Below are 17,798 nucleotides of genomic sequence, written 5' to 3'. Positions count from 1 at the left end.
AAACTCACAAATTGTTTAACAGCATCTGTCCAATATGCATCAGAGCAGGTTTGGTGCTTGAGGTGGAAAAGCTCCATCCACATGATAAACAACGATACATCACCATGTCACTGCTTTAACAGGACTCACACGAGCTGATGCTACAGCAGTCAGCCAACATCTGTAAAACATCTGTACAACAGCATGAACATGTTTATGCTAATAATGTTTGTTTGGTTTATTATTGTAATCAGGTTTTCAACATTTTGAGTAAAAACATATTTGCAGATTTATGTGGAAAAGAGCAAACCTGTGGTCCTGTGTTTGTTTACTGAGTGCATCTCAAGATTCACTCCAGGAGCAAACCACCACCTTTTTAACTTAAACTCCCACAGCAGGACAAGCACAGGTGTAAATAATGAATTTAATGATGCCTGAATCCCATTTAGCTGCTTCATTTTCGGGGCCCTAATATAGTGCATGCTGGCTCGCTGTCACACTATATAGAGTCATTGTTACTGTCATGAACACCTTTGCTTTTTCCAATGCAACCAAAATGTCTGCTGTGGATTTAAGGGACAGTCGGTCCCTTTAATAAGCAAACATTTCTGAATACTATGGCGCTGCACATTCAACATGCTGCCGACATATTACACCTGTGATTTTATTTGTGTATCATTTAGTGACCAACTGGTGCTATTAAAATATCCTGTTTATCATATTTGAATACACCAAACGGTGCTTCATGAGGAAGTCACTGCCTCTGGTTCAGTGTTTGGACCCCCCCCCCCCCCCCACACACACACACACACACACACACACACACACTCACACACACACACACACAGATGAACAGACAGACATTAGAGCACTTTTCTGACACAGGGAGTCTAAAACAGGTTTTATTGGAGTGGACTTCATTCTGAAGCTGTATAACATTCGGGGAACTGGCTGAGGACCAGCATCAGCAGAAAAAACATATGATTGGAAATGTGCTGATATCTACCAGTGCAGCTGGGAAATTCAGGCCATTAGCAGAGATTTACGACAAGCAATCTGTGATGATTAATATGCAAGCAGTAAACATTTTATCTCTATGAGGAGCTGTTGGTCCGGGAGGAAAATACCTGAGGTGTCTCAGAACAGAACAGAAAATAGTTTGTTGGTGTCTTTGGTTCATGTGTGTGTACAGAAGTCCTGCTATAAAAAGAGGAAAACATCATATTACTTCTGAACAGGACACTTTCTTATAAGAAGGAAACAGGTAGCAGCACCAGGTCTTCGATGGTGAACGAGCTTTGAAAGGCAGACATTCTTACTGATTAACATATTTCATAGCAACAGGGACAAATGTTTTTCTTTGCACAGGGGAGTCTGAACTGAAGAGCTGGAAGAGGATGGCTGTGGCCATCTTACATTTTGCTGCTTAAACGCTGAACTGCTTTGTCGTGATGAAATAACAGCCTGGTCTGTTCGCAGGCTGTAACTGTGCCGCCCAGTTTAACTACTTTGGAAATCTTGAACCAGGACACAGTATCAAACATCAATATGCTTTCAGTTGGGGATGAATACTTGTTTTAAAATGAAGCCCAAATGAACACTGTATTTGACGTACCCACTCTATTTGGTCTGTTTATGTGCAAAAAGGGAACATAATGAATCGGAACGCTCCCACTTCTAACATTTGTGGGTACAAATAAGAACTTAACTGCACAGGAAATCAATCCTGTGTTCTTTTTAACTGCCATTCTAACACAATAAAAATACATTTCCAGAGTTACGAGGAGTAAAAGTGTGACAAATATGGTGATACAGATTGGAAAAATGCAGTAAGTTAGGCCAACAAAACGGATATTCAGAATTGCATTCTTACTGGTAACAACATATCTGTGGATGTCTGCAGCTGCATTGTTTAGATATCTGAGATTTCCCTTTCTTTAGTCATAATGCCAACTGTGGGTCACAATGTGTTTAGGATACTAGAAATTGCATAATGGAGATCTGAAATTAAAACCATGACAAGTAATCTGAAGAAATCTGAAAGGTTCTTTTTTACTTGGATGTCTGTTATATATTTTCAGTCTAGCTCTGAGATGTGAAAACAGCGTGTGCAGCTCCACTACATCTTTGCCTACAACGCACGGCTGACGTGATGAGCCCGAGTGTGTGTCCTCTGGAGAGTGTGTGACAGCTGAGAAGGAGCAGCTAGACAAACAGGGACATTAAGGAAGCAGGCTGTGCATCGCTGGGCCTCTGTCTGGCCCTTCACTGCTCGCTGTGTCTGTGTGTCTTGTTTTTCTCTGTGATAGGAAGTGAACACAGGCTGGTTTGAGGAGATGGGGGGGTGTGGAAACACACAGCTATTACCGTCAGCAGCTGCTGACTCAGCTGTCTGAGGAAGCAACTGTCACCCTTCAGTCCTGGCCTGCAGCCAGTCAATCTGAAGAATTGATGAAGCTTCAGCGTGGTGACTGGATGAGTGTGTGTTTGGGGGAGAGAGCGCTAATAGAAATGATGACTTTCGAGTCATTTATTTCTGCAGCATCACAGCCGTTCTCTCACCGGTTACAGTCAGCAGCAGCATTCAGAACAAACTCTGGACTTTTTGTTTCTTGTGTGGTGCTGTACTACGGTACGAGTCTGAGTATACTTATACTTCATTTGAGGATTCCTTTTTGACTTGATCATCTTTTTTTTGCACGATAAGCTCATGTGACACTATGTTACGGTTAAAGCTGCCCAGATCATAAAATCAGCAACACCTGGATCAGTAATATATTAAAATAAATGTTATTTTGGTTTGATTTATCATTTATTTCACCCTCTGTGGATTAGAAGAGTCCATAGAAAGGATCAAACCTCCCAGTGGATACTTTTACTTTTCCTATTTCTTTAAATAAGATATTAATTGAAGTCTTTCTATGGGATCCCAAACAGCAGCATTCAACAAATACTCACATGGTGGCTGGTTCCATTTTGTGTGTGTTATGTGACTCCATGTGACTCTGCCCCAGGCCTATTGTCCTCTAATTAATTTTGGCAGGTTTATCTTTAGTCCCCCAGCAGCTCATCTGTCTGTGTGTGCATGCTGTGTGAAAGACGTGGATGTGCAGCCACAAATGGTGCCTGAGACTGTTCCGTTTTTGGGGCCTGATTGTGTGATTTTCAGACACTTGAATGCAACTAATCAAACTGTGAAGATGCCTCCTGTTTGGACCAGACGGCGTCGCTATTCTCCAGATTGAGGGCGACAGATTTGGGAGCGATTCACCGAGTTGGATGGAAGATTTACTGTACAGTAGATTAGACTTAATCTAATCAAGCGGTCTGCTTGTGACTGTGTGCAGCAGAGAACAGCTTTGATCACAGCGAGTCACAGAAAAGTGAGTCCGACCTTAATGACCTGCAGCAACGAGGGAGCAATTTAATCTCTCTCATTTCATTTATTCACTAATTAATTCATGCACCAATCATATTATTATTACTAGTAGTGGTAATATTACTGTAACTGTTATTCTGTTGTTGTTGATTCTTTAGTTTTATATATTTTTAGTCATTTTTAACGTGTGCACTGCTGCACAAACAAACATATGAGAAATAATGAATCCAACTTTCAGCAGATAGACACATGATGGTAAACCTGCTCTGCACGTGTCTCCTACTGCTCATTGACTATTTCCCTTCCTGTTTATTCTGTATAACTCTTCCACACATGTCCACTTCACTGTGCATTACACTGCTCTTAGCAGTTAGATGGTGAACTGCATGGCGTTTCCTTCCAGCATTATAGTCCAAATTCAATCAATACCAGCACCGATATAAACAGTGTGTGTTCACCCTCAGACACCCAAGACACGCCGGAAGTGGGCGGTTTGTCAGAGAGAGAGAGAGAGAGAGAAAGGGAGAGGGGGAGGGAGGGAGCAGTGAGGGAGGAGGGAGCAGTGAACTGTGCAGCGAACTGTTGGAAACTAGACAGACTAACTGAGAGCTCCGTGCCGTGGCTCTGTCCCTCTCTCTCTCTCTCTCTCTCTCCAGCCGCTGCAGCCTCTCCCCGCCTTGTATGAGAACAGCGCCGCTCCGCAGAGGTAAGTCCCGCACTTCACCGCCTCTCCGCTCCGTGCGGGGCTGGGGCCGAGCCCGAGCCTCGTCCCGCGGACGCTCCCCGTCGTGAGGAGCTCAGTGACAGCTCTTAGTAAACAAACTGCAGCGCTGCTGGCTGCGGCCGCTGCGCTCTCCTGCGCTCTCCTGCGCGTCCGAGCGCATGCAGGCGCGTTGGCGCAGGGTTTCACTTAGTTCCCCCTCTTCTTGGTGGGTTTACTGCTTCTGCTGAATCAACAGGCAGGTACCGAAGGAATCCTTCAAATATTCCCGTAATAATCTCCACGGATTGACAGTGTGTCTGTGCTGCCACCGACTTTACCGTCGCCGGGTCGCATGTGACTTGCATCTGACTTAGTGCATCGTCACGGCTGCTGTCCTCCTCTGGAGGACTGGCTCTGCCACGGAGGGGTCTCTAAAATGTTTACGTTGTCCTGCCACGCTTGCATGACTCCAGTGTAACCTACATGAGGCATTCAGTGTCAGCCGGAGTGAAATAGGACCATAAAGATAACCTCACACACACACACACACACACACACACACACACACAGCTTTACAGGCTATAATAAGAGTTCTACAGACCTCAGGGGTGTAATCATGTGTAATGGGTGCTTCAGAGGTTTGACAGGTAAAAGCATGACTGACAGTGTTTATGTCCTGAGCAGTTTTCAGCTGCTTTAATTCCATTTTGTGCAAATGCTTCACATGTCACTGAGAAATCTTGTACTTTGTACTCCGTTACATCCGTCTGTGACTGCTGTGCATGGAAAAACTTAGCATGCAGACGCACAAGTGCATTAAACTGATGCTTTGTGCTGTAGTTTAAACCCAACAGCTTATTAGTTCATCAGATGTCACAGAAAATACCGTACAGATACAAGTAGACATTGTTTAGAGTGGGTGCTCTCACTTTGTTTTAGTTTTACTCTCCTGAGAGCCACTTTTTGACACCACTGATGTGTACGTTACAGCTGGAGTCTCGAGGGGAATGTCACTATAATCTCAGGACTAGAGCTCCCCACAGACGCACAGTGAGGTGGATGGATGGATGGATGGTTTGAGAAGTGGAGGAAGTGTCTGTCTCTGGAGAAAGTTTGGTTTGTGGGCTGCTATAATTGCCAGCTGTGTCCATGCGCCCGTTGTCATGCTCTCACTAGTAAGTCTGGTTGTTCTGTCTGTGTCTTTCGGTTTTATCCGCCCTAGCTGTTCATTAGAGGTTTCTTTGTTTCTTTACGTTGACCTGTTGATGTGTGGTTTGAAAAGGCACAAAGGGATGATGATTCACGAGGCTGACTGATTAATCAATGCTGGATCAAAACCCTGGTGTTTGTGCTTACTAACAACTGAAATGTCACTGACGCTTTGATGCGTCTGTCATTTCCCAGAATACCGCGTGCTGTAGGTGTATGTATGTGTCCTTGTGTATTTGTATGCAAATGAGCCGGTGTTATCGCCGTCACGATATACATCCCTGGTCATTTGGCTGCTCGCTGAATGCCAAGATGCTCCAATAAGAATTTGTCTGTTTTTCTTTGGACAAACCTGCGAAATGTTATCTAGAGTCCAGCCGGTATTGACTTTGTCCCCTTTGGCTTCTAGTAATTGAGAATTACACGTTGTGGTAATTGGTTGCTCTGACACTTTCCTGTCAGACTTTGGGATGTTTTTGTTTTTTTTACTGGAGCTGAAATTAGTCAGTTCATGACAGTTGATTCATCGTTTTGTCTTTGTGTTTCTCTGTTTTGGTTTTGGATGAAGCAACAATCAAGACATCATTTTGATTTCTGGGATGTCGCAACAGAATGTTTTGTCCTTTTTTTTGACATTTTATAGCTTTTTTTTAGCTTCTTAGCGTGCAACTCTTCTTCCACGTCCGTTCTCTGTCTATCTTGTCTGCAGCTCGTCTGCTCTCTCAATCCATGAAACATTTCAGTCAAGCTGTAATCTACAGGAAATAATGGTCAGTGCCCTTTAGCATTTAAACCCTGTTGGCAAGCACCATGTCACCCTGCGTGCTCCCTCTGTCACTGCAGTGCATGGTGCAGGGGAAGGGAGGGTTTTCCCAGCTTTCTGTGAAAGCGAGGGTGTTTTGGGTTTGCGCAGGGACATGGCATGCTGGCCAGGCATGAATTGGCTGGCACACTGTGTCCCTGATAGAAAGACCCAGATGCAGGAGGAGTAGTGGCAGGGGAGACCACTGTTTTATCCCACAAGCCCACTGTGCCATGTGCTCACAGCATGGCATGTCCTTAAGCTCGCCTGTGCTTCTCACTTTTTCTCTCCCCAGTGCCAGACGAGTGTAGGGTTCAGTAAGTCTGCAAAGGCCGATGGGAAGATTTGAGTGCTTCAAGTAGGGGGGTCTTTCAGGGAAGGACAGCGCAGGAGATATGTTCTCAGCATTGACATCATGAGTAGCTGGAAGTGAGCCGATTACAGCAGTGGTTTTGATCTGACTGAGCCATTAGTCAAATGTGTCAGAATCACTTACGCACTAATGACTGTGCTCAGCACAGGGCTTCTGGTCGGTCTGCACACAGGAGGAGAGGATGGACTGATGAAAGATAAAGGGAAGGAGACCGAGAATTTTCTTCTGCTTGTGATCATAATTCTTGGGTGAAAATGATTGAAGTCAGTGGATAATGAAAGCTAAACTGTCACAGACGAACAGTGGGATGAGGAGTGAGAGAGAAAGGGAAACACGTTCAAAGGGAAGTGATAAGGAAGCATGTGGTGACATGCACCCTAACCTCCTCCCCCTTTCAGTTGGGTTAACGCTAATCCACTGGTCACGTGACAATGAGCTTTTAGCCTGGTGTAGGCCAGGAGTGCTCTGATCCATCTGTCGAATAGTGTTTCTGATTGTTGGCATCCACAGCGAGTACTCCTGTCCCATGATCACTGCCTACTCCACACAAGGCCCACATATGATTACCATCAGCTAGTTACTTCTGCAGGGTTTGAACAGCAGTTTCAGTCTCTCTCTCTGTTGTGATCTTTCCCTTTATCCTTTATTCTGCTTCTATCTCTCTCTTTGTCTAACTCCCCCTCTTCTCATGAGAGCAGTGGGTAAGTGGGAGGAGGATGACCGTCAACCCTTCCAGACACTGAGAACCATGATAAGGCCTTGGGTTATTATCTCAGTGACACAACATGAGTAGCAAGAACGCCTGAAGGCGAGTTTACAGCAGGTTTTATATGAAGGAAGTAACAAATCAGGAGAGGAAAGTATACGCTCGAGTGCCCATCAGCGTCCTTCAGGGTGCTTCCTTGATTGTTACTGTGATTTTAAATTGTGTAAAGAGACATCGGACAGAGTTCAGCCCAGAATAGACTTAGAGTGGATATACATGGTCTTGAGTAATAATTTTCTCATGTTTACACAATACCCCCCCCCCCTGCAAGCCTAAACACACAGGAGCAAAATGCTGTTGCAACTTGCTGCTGTGGGCCTGCAGGGCCCGGCCTGGACGGAGCTCTGCGTTAATCAGAAGCATATATGATTATGACCAAGGTTCAGTGATGTGAGTAATCGCCATATCACTATCTAAATGATAGTGCAGTCAGATGCTCAGTATGTAATTGAGGTAATGGCAAATTATGTTGCAAGTCATGGACAAAATCACACAGCCAGCTGAGGGTCAGCAGCTCGAAGGCTAGCAAACGCCAGCTTGCAACTAACTGTCGAGTTTCCTTTTTCTCTGGATTCCCCGGAGCAGTTTGGGAATCTGAGTGAGAAAAGGGAAGTGGTTCCTTCCCTCTCCAAAGCGAGCATCAGTGTGCTCTTTCAACATGAAACCCAAATCCTGAATTACTCTCAAGTCTCTCAGTAACCAGCAGCACACAACTGTGGCTGAGCCTCGAAGTTCTACAATATGAACATCATTAAAATGCAAAATCTCCTCAGGCTGTTGCTGGACATGTGCCTGAGTTAAATTTGTTTCACTAAATAGGAGTATAATAAAAAGAGGGTTTACTGTCGAGTCTTGGATTTGTCATCTGGTGAGTTATTGATCTCTGTATTTTTTCATAGTGGTGTTGGAAAGTTAAACTACACAACCTCTCCTGTGTTTTATTAATGCCTTGGGCCCTGAGTCATGCCTGATCTTTCATGCATGAATTATGTGAACAAATGGCTTCATCTATGCCCTGAAGGAAATTCTATCATGTGAAATTCAGAATCTTGAAAAGAGGGAGAGCTACTTCATCTACTAATCACAGGACATGTGCAGGACATGTTGTCGGTGATAAATACTGCATTGATCAAATTAGTTTATGAAATGTACCAATAACATGTTGTATCATGATAGCTGAAGTCGTTCTGCAGTGTTTTTTGGCAATAAGGCATCAAGATCCCTGAAGGCAAAACTGTTATAATAAAATAAGCATACTGATTGGAGAGAACACGTAGTGTAAAAAATGGGCCTGTAGACTCAGGATTCTTTTCATATTTCTAATTCAGATGTTGTGATGCCTCTTTGTGGCACCAAAGTGTTTACTAAATCTGTTTGCAGTGTGTTTTTCTTTTTATACTCCTACTATTTGAGCTGCTGTGGGTTATATGACCTTATATAGCCTGATCTGATGGCCTACTTCTGCAGGGAATGTAGTTTATCACTCGTGGACTGGCCAGAAAAACTGTATTAAACACGCTGCCATCTGACAGTATGTGTAACAGTGACAGAGGGGGAAAAAAAACACAATGAAGTTGTCCTTAAACGCTCCCTCTGACCCAGTAATCTCTTGAAATGAATTAAGGAGTGTGGTACCGTTACTGCCAACCCAACTTGGCCACTGCCAACTCCTTTACGATGCAAAATATAAAGCCGTCCACATAGACGTTAATGTCTATTATGAAGTTACATACATAATGTGTACAGTGCAAACTATAGTTTTGGTCATATGTTGCTATGATTTGACTGGAGCTTGCTAATAAGTGAATTACCTTACAGCTCTGTAGGTGATCAGTGTTTTCAATGGTTTGCAAACTTGTGCTCCAGATTTCCTGCTGTCATTTAAACTCGGTAAAAATATAGATTTCTTCAGCCACGTCCTGCCCCCCTCGGCCCTGACGTACGATGGAGGCAGAGGTAACTGCATTCGGTACCACAGGTGTGCAGGAAGCAGCCAGACAAGAAACCCAGGATGAAAAAATCCCCCTCTGAACATGTTGTTGAGTGTGAATCAATTATAAAAAGGCCAGTCGGGATGTAATTACTGTGTGTCTCTCAGATATCTATGGAAAAAGACTGGTTTTAGTGGGCGCGGGGGTTTACCCTGTATGAATTGGCTGTTACATTGTGTGTTGATGACTCAGATACAGAAGAATTAATCAGACAAGGGACCAAATGGTTTATTCTGTTTAATCTATGCTATGCTCATCATTTCAGGTTAGTTGTTCTCACTAAGTCTATTTTAAAGCTGCAGTGTGAAACTTTTCCCCTGGGCCTAGTTCATGTCTGTCTGATCACAAGTGGACAGCTCTCAGTACGTCACTTCTCACCTGCCATTAGAACGTCTCCCTGCACCACTCTGTGCAAATAAATACAAACATTGTTTGCACAAACAGTTTTAAAACAGTGTGAACACATTCTTTATAATGTTTATAGGTAAAAAAAAATAATCAGTGTCTCCTCTATTCAAACAACAGCAACCTTTTAAAAAAAAAAAAAACAGTATCAGCATCATGTTCCCTTTAATATTATTATCTGCTCCAAATCAGATCTACAATGTTAACTTCTCCCAAGAAATGCAGAGCAAAGCTTTGGTGTCAGATAGGTGGAAAACAGATCATTAAGGATTTGAAATTCACTAGTTCCTCGTGCTCCTCTGCTCCTCTGCAAACATCTCTAAATGCACAACAGCGCGCAGATTCTCCTGATTATCTTCTAACATATAGTTCTGATAGTAAGTTAGTTAAAACTGCCTCAGTATCCACTCAGGCAGAGGGCGTCAGGTGAGTAGGCGGTCCATCGTGTGGCCCAGGACACATACGGCGACACACTGCTAAAAGAAGGTGGTGATACGTGATCCAGACGAGCTTTGAAAAGACGTATGGTAACGCAGCAGTGTAGCCTGGTCCTCACCATCAGTCAGCCATCTTCACACCCCAACACTCGTCACTTTAATTAGGTGTTGACTGAGGTAACTGCTCCGTCACCACGGATATAGAAGCAGACAGGAAACCACAAAAATGCCACTTTGCATCTTTGAGCATGATTTTTCAATTCCTTCTGAACTTTATGTCTCACTTTTTTTTTTCTACCATCTTTCTTGCTTTGAACACCGCCAACTGGGAGCTACAGTTTCTATAGTAGCTTGCGAAAGGAAACGGACCCAAAATGATAGACTTGTACAACTCAGCAGGTAGGATCAAAGCAGTTCACTAGGTCAGTATTGAGACTTGGAATCAGCAACAGACAGGTAGAATTTATCAGATCAGGAGAGCAGGTAGCTGGCAGCCAACTGGGATGTCTCGAATGCCCTGGCAGCGTGAATAACACAAACAACCAGACGACTGAACTTGTCAGTCGTCTCTGGCTGACGGCGCTGATACTGTTGAAACATATCTTTGGCATTTCAGCATTTCAGCATTTCTTGCTGTTTATTGGCCGGCATATACACCAAGACAGACATATAGTGATAAGCTAAAATTGGCCAGTACATTTGGCTGTGCTGATGTATCGGTCAAGGTCTAATTTCCTTAAATCCATCCTCATTTTGCCTGAATTTGTCTGCAGCATTTGTCTGCAGAGGCTCAGGAGGAAGGAGGAGGTGATGCGTGCGACAGGGTCACATAAGGTCACAATCTATTCATGATTACTGTAATATCATTAATATAATGACTGTTATTTGAATCTAAGAGAGACATGCTGAAGCTTTAACATTCTGAATGTAGAAACAAGTGTAGTGATTTTTTTGTTATAGTAACACCAGTTCTGTTAGAGACACTGGTGTTTAAACCGAGCAGGAAGTAGCTGCTGCTGCCGCCACTGCTATGTTCAAGCCTATTACAGGCTTACAGCAAATGAGACTGATTGGAAAACCAATGGATAGGTCAGAGACAAATAAATACCTATTTGCAGGGTGAGAAAGTGGATAAAAACAGGCTGAGATTCTGCTGCTTCTACTCTGGAAACACACAAGTAGCTCATGGATGCACATGGGAGGAGCAGCATAAACAATTTAACTCCGTTGTTTGTTCTGCTATTATTCATGACCCTTGTTGGAATTAATGTGTGTGTGTGTGTTTGTGTGTTTGTGTGTGTGTGTGTTTGTGTGTGTGTATTTTGTTCAGCTAGATTTAGGTCATGGATGCTCCCTTGTGTCTGGGGAAAGAGCTAACATCTGTGTAAGATTACTGTAAGGAGCATTTGATTAAAAAATGATTAGGATGACATACAAAAGAAAAAAGATTTCTTGGTTATCTGTGCTTATGTCTCATTTATATTTGGTTGTACGTTGGATTAAAATATGCTGGATTGTAGTAGAAATGGGGCTAAATGATCACACAAATGCTGCCTTAAACAAACAATATATCGGTCTGTGTCGTTTGTTCAGACTCTTCTTGTGTTCACGTCCACGTCTTGGTCTTTTATAAACCTACACTTCAGAGCAGTGGATGCTCTCTATCCACTGGCACAATGTAATGCAAAGTCAGTGTTTGGATTTGTGGGGCTGTTATCCCGTATTGATCCTGTGAGCTCATCTGTGCCCACGGCAGCATCTGCCTAACAAGGCTCTCAGATGAGCTCTGCACGACATCTCCAGTGCCCCCGCCGCTCCACAGCAAAACAATAAAACTCTTTTTACCTGATTTCTGTTTAATGAAACAAGCACTTTTATTTCACCATTTTATTTAAACAGCCCACTTTTAGTGTGTCGTAGATGGTGTGAGGTCTCAATGAGGCCACTTGTTAATTTGACAAAGATGAGTATTCACTTCCCCTCTTTTGTGTTTTTGTGCACTTAAGCATGCAGTTTATGTATGTCTATGTGCAAATGTGTGCATTTGGTGTCTAGTTTCAGTCTCATTCCAGTTAACAAATAGGTCAAACAGACATCTACGATGAAGTCAAAGTGAAACCATTCATAAGATGTCTCAGTCATAACATTAGTGGAAGCTTGTTGCTCTGTATAAAGTCTTCACCCATACATTTAAATAAAATTCAGAGATTCCAATCTGCCTGACATCTTTGACTATTAGATCCTGTCTGTCCCCTGTTTCCCCTTTGAGGCATTTGGCCATGTGAGTCAATCACATGCACTGTTAAATATACACTGAGGGGGGGTTAGGACAAGACCTTGTGTGCATCCATCCATCCACCCAGTATCTGTACCGCTTATCCTTACAGGGTCATGTAAATACATTGTTTAGCATCAACATGACTTATGGTGTGTGGCATTACCATCAAACCTCATTAAACACATTTTCCTCTCTCACATGATCCACTATCCCTGGACACACAGTGAGCCAGCAGCCAGCAGGGCAGGCGTATAGAAGAATTGTGAATTATAAATAGCCTTGCACACGAGGGTTTGTATTGTTCTCTTCTATATTCCCCTTTAGTGTAAATTCCTGAAAAGGCTGGCTGCCTTGCTGTGGGACATGTATCATTAATAGAAGTCATATTTGTTTGGATGGAAACTAAAATGCCTGTGAAAGTCTTCTTACAAATTCGAAATGTTGGTATTATGATAGATAGCAAACCTGCTCCATGCACATTACCTGCAGAGTTAGTTTCAGGCTCATTATTGGTGACCATGCATGCTCACAGGGACGATGCAGTGAGGAGGAAGGCAAGTTTAGGAGCGTTTTCATTAGAGTTACCCCACTTATAACCTCAGTAACAATTTCACATAAATACCCTGTGAATTAGGAAATCATCTAATGCAGGGAAAGCGGGAATGAGGGTGAGGAGGGTGGCACTCTGTGTTACTTCAGAGTCCATGCTCAGCTTATCCAGATTATCTCTGTGCCACTACCATAATCACCCAGACGCTCCCATGCATACAGCACCATAAGGTTGATGCCTTTGTTTTCCTTGTTTAATGTGGCAGAGATGAGAGCTCTGTCCTATTTTTCTGTTTCCGAAGGATAGTCCTCCTGTCACAAGCATCTCCGCCAAGCACGAGCGATGCTACATAGCAACAGTATTGGATTATTGGTTGATCACTTCTCCATTTGTGGGGCCGCTGTGTGTGGGCAGTGCAATGTGTATTATATTTGTTTATGTATCTCGTCTGTGCGACCTGTCTTGTTCATGTTGTCTGACATATTTGACAAACTTAGAGGGCTGTGCATGTGCCCATGGAAAGAGCACCTCAGATCAGATTCAGCACTTCCTGGTCCCCATATTACATCTAAAAATCTGCTGTTAATCATCACCGAGGCGGCTGTCCCAAATTTTCCAGTCCATTAGTCCCAAAGCATTGCATGATGTGCAACTGCCTGGGATCTCTAGGGCTGCTCGATTGTGGCAAAATTCATAATCACAGTTATTGTGGTCGATACTGAGATCATAAATACAAAGTAATTATTACTCCTTAACTTTGGAAAACATGCGTTTATTCAACTATGAACTAAAAAAGATGAGAAACACCGAGAAAGGGAGGGGTGAAAGTGCACTGGATTTATAGCAGAACAAAACAACAGCATCTTTGTGATTGGAAAGCTGCACATTAATGGTTTTCTCTGTATAAGTTTTCATAATTGTTGGAGCAAAATTGTAATTGACAGTCCAGTTGATTGCCCAGCCCTAGGGATCCTGCACTTTCACTTGAGGAATGAGGCCCCTTAAACTGGAGGAGTGACTAAGCCGATGGCTGGTTCATGCCTGAGGATGCGCCTCAAAGGATGACTGATGGGTGCTTATGACTATCACCGAGGCAGCGGTGTTGAAATGTTTTTACACCAAGAGGCGATTTCAGGTCGGGCTGTGAACATTTTTCTTTGTGGCGCACAGGCCCACTACACAACCTCAAACCAAGCTCAGCCGAGGGTACGACTGCCGAGGGGCCTGGAGACGGCATGCATCCCTGACATGGTTCCCTTCGAGGTCCACATTGTGTTGGACTACTGTTCTCAAACAAGTGTTGCAGCCTCAAGCTCAATCCTCATACAGAACCATGTCAAACAGCTGTTAGTTTGCAAACACTGGTTTACAGCCCCGACATCCAGAAGCCTCTGTATTTCCAAAGATGTGAATGAAAATTCAATCATGTGGTAATAACCAGCTGCCTTGAGTGCAGTGTTTGGATCAAAGCAGAAGTCGCTGCTTCACTGAGGTGTGTGGGAGCTCATCACTCAGCTAAAAAAGGCCTTTTTGACTGATAAAGGAGTAGCAGGCGGCTCTTCAGGCCATTTTAGAATTACTTTTGCACTGAAGCAGCTGTTAATGATTCTGGTCATGATATATGTTTTAGCTAGTTGTCTGTCTCAAGGCTGAGAATTCAGTATGGGGATTGTCTGACGTGCCTGTGAGGGAGAAGGGAGCAATTTTCTTGTGGGACACCAGCTACTTGGGTGGTCTCATTTCAGCTGTTTAAGCCACCAGAATGTAGAAAATAATCAGATGAATGTAATATATCACTATAATCTGTTACAGGAAAAGAGGCTGATTTTATATTCCTAACTTTATGATGAGTTCCTTAAGTTTAAGTTAGTAATCCCCCTAATCTAACCAAATGAATTGGGCCCTGTTAATGCTTGAACTCACTCTGCCATGAAGCGGTGCTGGTGCTGTCGTCGCTATGCGGTAAAGGTGGGGTTGACCTTTACTGAAAGCACTGAGCTTGGCATGAAGGAAGGGGAGACGTGGTAAGGGGAGCAACACGGGGGGGAAGGGTTGAGCTCTGGTGACTGGGTTAGATACTGTGTGTGAGAAACTGCAGCTATCTGACCTCTGACACATGACACGCTGGGAAGATCAAAGGGCAGAGCTTTCAAAAGCTGCCTGCGTTGGTGTTTACAGGAGCGCTGATGGAGAACAGAGGAGAGGAGAGGGGATAACAGAGGCCAGCCGGTAAAACTTTATCGGTAGTGCATCTTTTTAACACAGGTTACAACGTGCTTTACATCAAATTAGCACATAAAATAATAACTGAGCTTATTTCGGAAACACAAATGCAACACTCACATGAGCACAAAAGTCATCCAGCAACCAGTCACCATCCAGAATGCATCCTGTTAAATTAAAGGAAAGCCAGCCTATCAAAGTGGGGTTTAAAATCAGATCAGCCGATCTAATGTGAGGGGAAGAGTTCTTTTTTCACGCGTTATAGTCAACTGTTTTTGGTTCAGTGAGCTAAGTGACCACTCGGTAGTGTCATTGGAAACGTAGACAGGAGCTAATCCAGGTAGTGCCTTAACATGATTGGAAGATCTTAAAATCAATAGTGAATTTAACTGGCAGCTAAAACAGGAGTGATGTGACATCTGCCAGAGGGGAAACAAAAAGAGTGAGGTATTATTAAGTGAAAAGTGCAGAACAAAACTTGACAGTTAAATTCTTTGCATTTTTTTAACAGTAAAACTCAATCCTGCCTGTCACTGATGCTGCTGGACCAGTTTGAAGATGTTGAAATAATACCTAACCCTTATTTGCCTTACCACACACACACACACACACACACACACAGATATACTTTAATTCTCACAGCATGATGTGCCTCTGAGCTAACATAGAGGTCACAAAGATTGAGTCTGCATGACTGAAAGAGGAAATGGACAAGAGCATGAGACCTTAAGATAAGGGCAAATAGAGTTAGGACATTCAAACACAAATGAATTAGGTGTAACTTTGACTAGAATTTCTCAAGGTAATTTAGTTAAAGTAAGGCTAACTTGCTTAATCACGTGTAAATGTCAAGTGATTTGCCTGGTAAACTAATTCAGCAGCACACCCTTTATTTCAGCTGATGAAAGGCATTGATTTGCCTGAATCTCCCTTATGGATGTGAGCTCACACAGTGCGTGGTCGTCTCCTCCCAACCCAGCAGGACGGCCGAGTCTGCACAAGCACGATCATCTTACTATACGTCTGCAGGGCAGCGACTGTCAGCTGCACACAGTCAGTCAGGCCGGGCTGAGAGTTCGAAAGGTTAAGACAGTCAGTCAGCTGACCCTCTGATAGGTGATGTGACAGTGGATATATACTATAGAGGAATCAGCAACACAACAGGGTAAACAAATGAGTCACAGCCCCCCCCCCCCCTCTCAGATGCACAGAAGTTAATCACAGAAGAAGACATGCTCGTCATTAGGTGTGGTTTCCATCGCACACCATTCAGCCACCCAAGTGATAGAAGCAGTGACATTTAGGGCAGCTGTGACAGCAAGGAGCCGACTCTGTGCTGCTGCTTTAAAGCCTCAGGAGCATCTTGTTTTGATGAGCAGACCGGGCTCAGCTTTTTAAGAATCATTTCCAAATCAGAAATGTTCATCTACTGCACATGCACGCTGTATGTAACCGTTTATGCTGGAAATCCCAAGTCCCACGGCTGTCTGCTCGCTTTCAAGCCTGGTCTAGAAATAATAAGATTCGGTTTTCTGAGATTTACCTCAAAGTTTCATTTCCTCCTGTGTTTATGATCAGACAGCAGCTTCTGAAAATCCAGTCTCAAACCCATGGGGGTTTACGCGTAGAGCCTCCTCATTTGCCCCACCACCGGAATATGTAAACAACACCCTCATCTGGGGCCTCATCACAACTCCTCATTGAACCCCCCCACCTCCATCCCCTCCTGTAGGTCCCGTCTGGGGCATCCCCAGCTCAGCGGACTCGGCCAGACGTGAAGGGCGCCTGTGATGTTTGTTCATTTTATCAGATGCAATTTAACTCGCTGTTTGGGAAGACGACAAGAGTGGTGTAAGAGGAAGGGTGAATATAAGAAATTGAATTAATCAATAGTCTGTTACTTTAAGCCGGCATTGGGGCCATAATTTATCATCTTATCATTTCAAACAGTACGTACGTGTTTACTTCAATCAAACTTTATTTATACAGCACCAATTCACAACAGCGTTATCTAAAGAGCAGGTCTAGACCAAACTCTTTAATTAAGTAGGATAGAATAAATCTCCGTACACTGAATCAGGAACATCATAGTCCTTTAATGTACATCTTGGTTCACACTAAATGTCAAGACAATGATTTTCTTTTGTTTCACTGTAAATATATTGTATTCTTAAATCAACAAGGGTCAACGTGGTCCAGAATCATGGTTACTTTAAAAAACATTATTTTAAAATGAAGTCAAAGCTGTAACAGCTGTAATTTTATAAAACTATTAATTTTCTACATTTTCTATTTTGGAAATCTGATTTTAGATTGTGTGCTGACTGACAGAACGTGCTGTAATGGATATGTAATGTATATAAAGGACTGTAGAAATGATCTGGATCTATATATTATACATACTGTTCATCTTGGTAAATTCAAGCTCAGGATAAACACAGACACAAAACCCATAGTCATCAGGTTGATTGACAGAATCGTAACTTAAACTCTAAACTTAAACTTTGGCTGCACTTTCTCCTCCATTCCTGTGCAGCCAGCTCGCTAACTAGACGGTCATGTGTGCAGGTGGGCGGACAGGCAGGTTGAACGAAATGATTGGATTATTACAGGCCAGTGACCGACACACAAAATGCATTGTTTTCTTTTTTTTTGTCAAACCATTTGATTGATTGATCGCCGTCAGCCTGTTATGAGAATTTC

The 17,798-nt window shown here is 43.3% G+C and overlaps 1 protein-coding gene across 1 annotated transcript in view; it reads left to right on the top strand.

Moving 5' to 3' along the window:
- The first annotated feature begins 4,013 nt into the window (after positions 1-4,013).
- Positions 4,014-17,798, top strand: part of LOC139216244 (signal transducer and activator of transcription 5B-like) — a 43,517-nt gene continuing 29,732 nt past the window's right edge. The window contains exon 1 of the mRNA XM_070847329.1: positions 4,014-4,064. The gene's annotated coding sequence lies outside the window, so the exon portion shown is untranslated. The remainder of the gene's footprint in view (positions 4,065-17,798) is intronic.

This window comes from Pempheris klunzingeri, chromosome 17 (assembly GCF_042242105.1).
Source record: "Pempheris klunzingeri isolate RE-2024b chromosome 17, fPemKlu1.hap1, whole genome shotgun sequence".
NCBI classification, from domain to species: Eukaryota; Metazoa; Chordata; class Actinopteri; order Acropomatiformes; family Pempheridae; genus Pempheris; species Pempheris klunzingeri.
Note: the sequence above shows the minus strand (reverse complement) of the source record. Positions and strands in the feature narration are given on the sequence as shown.